Source organism: Cyprinus carpio, chromosome A22 (genome assembly GCF_018340385.1).
Source record: "Cyprinus carpio isolate SPL01 chromosome A22, ASM1834038v1, whole genome shotgun sequence".
Classification (NCBI taxonomy): domain Eukaryota; kingdom Metazoa; phylum Chordata; class Actinopteri; order Cypriniformes; family Cyprinidae; genus Cyprinus; species Cyprinus carpio.
This window is the reverse complement of record NC_056593.1, coordinates 1,845,529-1,851,528: the sequence shown is the minus strand read 5'-3', so window position 1 is coordinate 1,851,528 and position 6,000 is coordinate 1,845,529. Positions and strand designations below refer to the sequence as shown.

General features: G+C 33.7%; 1 long non-coding RNA gene across 1 annotated transcript in view; it reads left to right on the top strand.

The window, feature by feature from the left end:
* Positions 1-1,133: 1,133 nt before the first annotated feature.
* Positions 1,134-6,000, top strand: part of LOC122134842 — a 48,235-nt gene continuing 43,368 nt past the window's right edge. The window contains exon 1 of the long non-coding RNA XR_006153130.1: positions 1,134-1,419. This is a non-coding gene — a long non-coding RNA (uncharacterized LOC122134842). The remainder of the gene's footprint in view (positions 1,420-6,000) is intronic.

The following is a 6,000-nucleotide window of genomic DNA, read 5'->3' as shown; positions in this document are numbered from 1 at the left end:
GTTATTATATGATTACTTCTAAATATGTTAATTATATGATTATTTAAACCATCAAAAATTATAACTGCATTAAAATACATAAAAAAAAATATAAAAATGTCAATAATTATATTAATATAATTTAAATATCAAAAAATTAAAAATAAAATTAATACCATAAAAATTTTTTACTAGTATTTTCATTCCTTTATGATTTAATGAAAACATTATGTGAACATTATATGTCCAGAATGCTAATTTTTTATCATGCAAATAAATTAATTTAAATAAATGTTTATGAACCATAGTTAAATGCATTAAAGACATTTGTTATTAATATTATATAATATTATTTAATGTCTTTCATTTATGCTGATTTTAATTTAAAAAAATATATAATACACAAAAACAATAAATAATAAAACTTAATAAAAAAAAAAAAAAAAACAAAAATGCCCAGAAATAATTAATTTTATTACTGTATTAAAATAAATCAAATTATATAAATGTTAAATAATTCCATTAATATTTTTTATCATAAATGCATTGTATTTCATGTATGCTGTTTTCGATTTAAAAAGTTATATATTGCCCAGAAATAATGATTTTTATTACTGTATAAATTAATATTTAATTTTATTTAATTTAATTTTATTAATATATATTTTTACAGTATTTTGCACAAAACAATGACATATAGTATTTAGTTAAATCTATTATCATCATTTTTATTTACAATAAATTTGTAAATTTTAAGTTAATATGATTTATGGTTTCATTATATGCATTAAAATAGCATTTATATTGCTTTAATGTTATAAATCTGTTTTATATTGCTCTGATCAAATCTCATTCTCATTATTGTAAAGTTTTTTTGTAAATTATTAATTAAATAAATCAATTAAATAATTATATTAATATTATTTTAATCATATACATCAACTATATTGCCTCTATGCTGATTCTAATAAAAAAAGGCATGATTTTTATGACTGTGCTAATAAATATTTAATTTAATAACATTTTATTAGTGTATTACTTAAATATCCAAAGAGGCGTGGCTTCCGCCAGCGAGTTCCTAAAAGGGGCGGGGTCAGCGTACGGAGGGGTGGAGTACAAGTGAGCGAGCGCCGGAGAGAGAGAGAGAGCGCGCGCGGTGGGTGGGCGTGTCCATGACGTCACCCTCGAGCTCTCCTCAACGCTCACAGCTGTGGTTTCTACGGAGCGGAGCTTGAAATCAGACGCGCCGAGCGAGACGCAGCGCTATCCGGGGGATTTAAACCGCTATTCGCCGCCGCCCGCCACCGGAGCTCTCTCTATCGCCTTGGATCTGCTCTCTCCTTGGATTATTATCGTCCTTTATCCCTTCCACGAAGATGTAAGGAGGTTTTTTCCCGTGCAGAATAACGGAGAACACGGGGACGCGCTCGTTAAAACCAGGTAAGAGCAGTTAAAGGTGTCGCCAGTCACTTTGTATAAATGCCAGGAAGGGCTGGGAATAAAACACTCACTTCAGACGAAGTGTGCTGCTATCCCAAAAGGAATAAAGTCATTTTGGATGCATTTCAAGACTTTACAGCCGGTTTTTGGGTGGTTTCGCGCAGTTTTAAAGCGCATTTTCAAGACTGTACAGCCGGTTTTTGTGAGGAATAAAATCAGTTTGGACATCTGAATGTGATGCATTTTAACAAGTAATTTTAAATTTACACTTACAGCCTTTCAATTTGTTTTTTTGAATTGGTGGTTGTATCACACCAGTTGTACGACATTCTTTTGCACTTTACTCACGTTTTCGCTGGTCAAGTGGCGACACCTCTCAGAGCTCATCCCGTCCACAATGCATGTTGCTCAAAACTCACTTGTGCTACAAAGCCCCAGCGGTGTTTGGTGGAAAAAAAACATTGTATTGGTGATGAATGAACAACGCCAGCCAAACCGCGATGGCACCGTTTTATTTGTAAAACACTGCAAAACTATTTTCACGTGAATTCCAGCCAGGATCCCTGTATAATGAAAGTCTGTTTATGCATCTGATTTGTCCAAGCACGCTGATGTATGAGCGATGCGATCTTCTGAGATTCAGTCCACAAAATCTGATTTGTCCAAGCACGCTGATGTATGAGCGATGCGATCTTCTGAGATTCAGTCCTGAAATGCCCACCTGCTGATAACTAGTGAGCAACACTTCATTTCAGCGGACTCAAATCAACATGTAGATAGAGTCTGGACAGGTTTTAGTACACGATTTCATCCCAAAACTAAGAAACTGCGTCTATAAGCGCGTATTTGCATTTTATTAATATTTTATGAACATCAGTTATTTTTAGAAATCAGTTGCATGCTCCGAAACTGATGCTTTCTCAATCTATCTGGCTTTGCGTGTTTTGCCTCATTGTCCTCATGCACTTAGAATATCTCAACGCACTGTTTTTGTTGTAAAATAGCATGTTGATGGGAAACGTTTCATTTTCAGCATTGGGCTTTATTGTGGATGCACTAAATAGTGGAACTGAATAGATCAATTAATGCTGCAATTGTTGGGAGCGCGTCCAGTTCTCATGGACTGAACTTTTACATTTGCTCTTGAATATGTAATATATATATATATATATAAAGCTATATATATATATATATATATATATATATATAACCATATATTGTGTGTGTGTGTCATTGTGTGTGTGTGTGTGTGTGTGTGTGTGTGTGTGTGTGTGTGTGTATTAATCATTATGAGATTGGAGTTCAGGCTGTTTTCGTTTCTTAAGAAAGCGTCTGTTGGCTTTTAATATTTCATGACGGGTGGGTTTGTGCTTTTGCACAGTAATGGACATGCTGTCATTTCGTGCTGGATTTGCATAAAACGAGGCTTGACAGTGGAGTAATTCAAAGCCACACCCTCTTTATGTACTTACATCATCACCCCATGTCAGATTTGAATAAATTAGCCTGATTGTTTCGTTTTATAAATGCAAGATCAATATGACATATACAGACTTTTCCTCCTTCTACATTTAGACCTGTCCTCAAACTATTGCTAAAAACTACAAACTCACACACACTAATCAGAAATTGTCTTTACTTTAATAAATATGTATCTAAGTGTCTCCAAATGGAGTTTTTTTTTTTCAGATTCTGTTGGTAAATTTGACATCATACTCACACGGACTAGTCAAAAATCATTTCTGTTTTAATAAATGCATATTTAATTGTCCTCAGTACCTCAAAACCTTTTTTTTCTCTCAGATTTTGTTTGCTTAAACTATCAAAGATTTGTATTGTTGTAATAAATGTATATCTAAATGTCTAAGATGTCTCAAAATAGAGGTTTTACTCCGTTTTTTTTTATTTATTTTTTTGTTAAATCTGTCCTCAAACTATATCTAAATGTGTATTAACTCACACAGACTCATCAAAAATCATCTCTGTTTTAATAAATGTATATCTAGTTTTTTTTCTCAGATATTGTGGGCTAAAAGCATCTAAAATCATCTCTTTTTTTAATACATTTATATCTAAATGGCCTCAGTGTCTCAAAATGGAGGTAAATGTGACCTCAAACTGTGTCCAAATTCAAAAATGAGTCAAAAATCATCCTTATTTTGATAAATGTACATTTAAATGCCCCCAGTGTCTCCAAATGGAAGTTTTTGTCAGGTTACATTACAGATTATAGATGATCAGGGATCCCTATTTGAATAAATTTACATCTAAATGGTTGTTAAATATGCCCTCAAACTCTAAATATGTACTTACTCACATATACTAGTCAAAAATGGTCTTTATTTTAATAAATGTATTTCTATTTAACTAACCAAAATTAATAAAAATCATGTTTGTTTAAAAGCCCTCAATTTCTCAAAACGTTTCTCAAAAAAATAAAAATCACATTTGTTTATTTGTTTAGTTTGTTTAAAAGCCCTCAATTTCTCAAAACGTTTTTTTTTTTTTTTTGTCTGTAAATTTGCCTGTAAACTATATCTAAATATGTATGTGCTCACACACTAGTCAAAAATCTTTATTTTATTAAATGTATATATAAATATATATGTATAATATAAATATGTCCTTAATGTCTCAACATAGAGATTTTTGTCATATTTTATTGGCTCAAATGATCAAAAATCATCTTTATTTTGACAAATGTACGTTTAAATGTCCTCAGTGTCTCCAAATGGAGGTTTTTGTTGGATTACATTACCAATTACAGATTTTAAATGGTCAAAAATCATCCATATTTTAATGAATTGACATCTAAATGTCCTCAGTGTCTTTTCGTCTGCTTTTTGATGAATTTGTCCTCAAAGTCTCTTTATATATGTATTTACTCACACACACACACACACTAGAGATGTTGTGTTTTTAAAAGTCCTCAGTGTCTCAGTGGAGGATTTTGTGCTGTTTTGTTGGCTCAAACTCTGTCTGAACATGTGCTCACTCAAAAGTCCTCTGCGTTTGGATTTCCCTGCCGTTGATTTCCGCTGTAACCCGATTCTGCTGATGAAGTGAGCTCACCGTTTGTTGTCTTCCTTCAGCTTCCCTGCAGGACATTTCAGTCCATTTCTAGGCTGCATCGAGTGTGCTTGTGTTGTAGTCCGGCGGTGAATGAAGTAGTCAGATTTGTCTCTTGATTTGAGTCTAGTTCTCCCGGCAGTGAAGAGGGATAAGTAGCTGTCATTCCTCATGTATGAAAACGCTCGTCGTTGCTGCATGAATGGACATTGTGTTATTTATGCAGCGAGTCCCGCGGGCCGCTATCGCTCCAGTGCGCTGACGGATTGATCAGGCCTCTTATATCTACAATATGATGTATCACACTTACACGTTAACTTCACTTGTTAGGAGGCTTAACTTGGACTGGTGACGTAACCAAACATACTGTAATGAGGAGTAATTATTTTCAAAAGTTTTATTTTACAAAAAAAAAAAACAATTCAAATATGTACTATTTATTTACATATATATTGTATTGTATTGTATTATATATATATATATATATATTGTACTTCGATTTATTTTTTGAAGTTTTAAAGTATTTTTGTAGTACATAAAACAAGGCCATCAATTTTGCGTAAAAAAAACAAGACTGTAAATTCAACCTAGATTTTACAAAAAAGTTGTCATATTTGCCTGAACGATTATTCATTTCTTTGATTAAAGAAAACTGAGTATAATAATTTTTTTATTATTTTACAAAAAAAAAAACCTGCAAGCTCAAGGAGCAACTAATTTATTTCTTTTATTAATGATTATTTTTTCCCAAAATGATTATTTTACAAAAAATTGTAAACTCAAGCAACTATTTATTTTTTTATTTACTGTCCTCCATAAATAAATGTTTTATTTTTGACATATTTTCCTGAACATTCATATTTTTTCTTTGATGTAACAAAACAGATGATTAATTTTTCCAGAGTTATTAATTTATTAAGAGTATAATATTAAAGTATAGAAATTAGAAGGTGCCAGGATTATGAACTTTGTTTCCTCCCTCATGTGCCCATCTTTGGTTTTGTTCCTGTCCTCGTTCTGTCTAATTAGTCATTCTGTTCACCTGAGTTCCTCCCAATTATCTTATTATCCCATGTATTTAGTTCCAGTCTATGGAGCAATGGAGCGCCGCGGAGCCAATGCTGCAATTGACGTCAGTCCAGGTGCATGAGCCGGCAACAGAGCCTGCCATGAGGGAGAATGCTGCAGACAGTGAGAGCTCTGCCCCCTTTACCTTGGCTGAGGGTGAGCTGATAATGGATCTGGAACTGCTGGACTGCAAGGGGGAGGTTATAGAATGGGACCTCATCAGCTGGGATGCTGATCTGGACCCTTTCCTCCCTCCTGCAGACTCTTTCCTCCATCCTCTATCACTCTTCTCCCAATCCCTAGCCCAGTCATGAAACCCAACTCCCTACTCTATCGTCTGACAGCCCCACACACATCCACCCTCCCACCTGCTCCTGCCGCAGCCCCACTGCTGTCGTCTGGCAGCCCCACTGCTCAGCATGGCTGGAGTATCCATTGACTCCA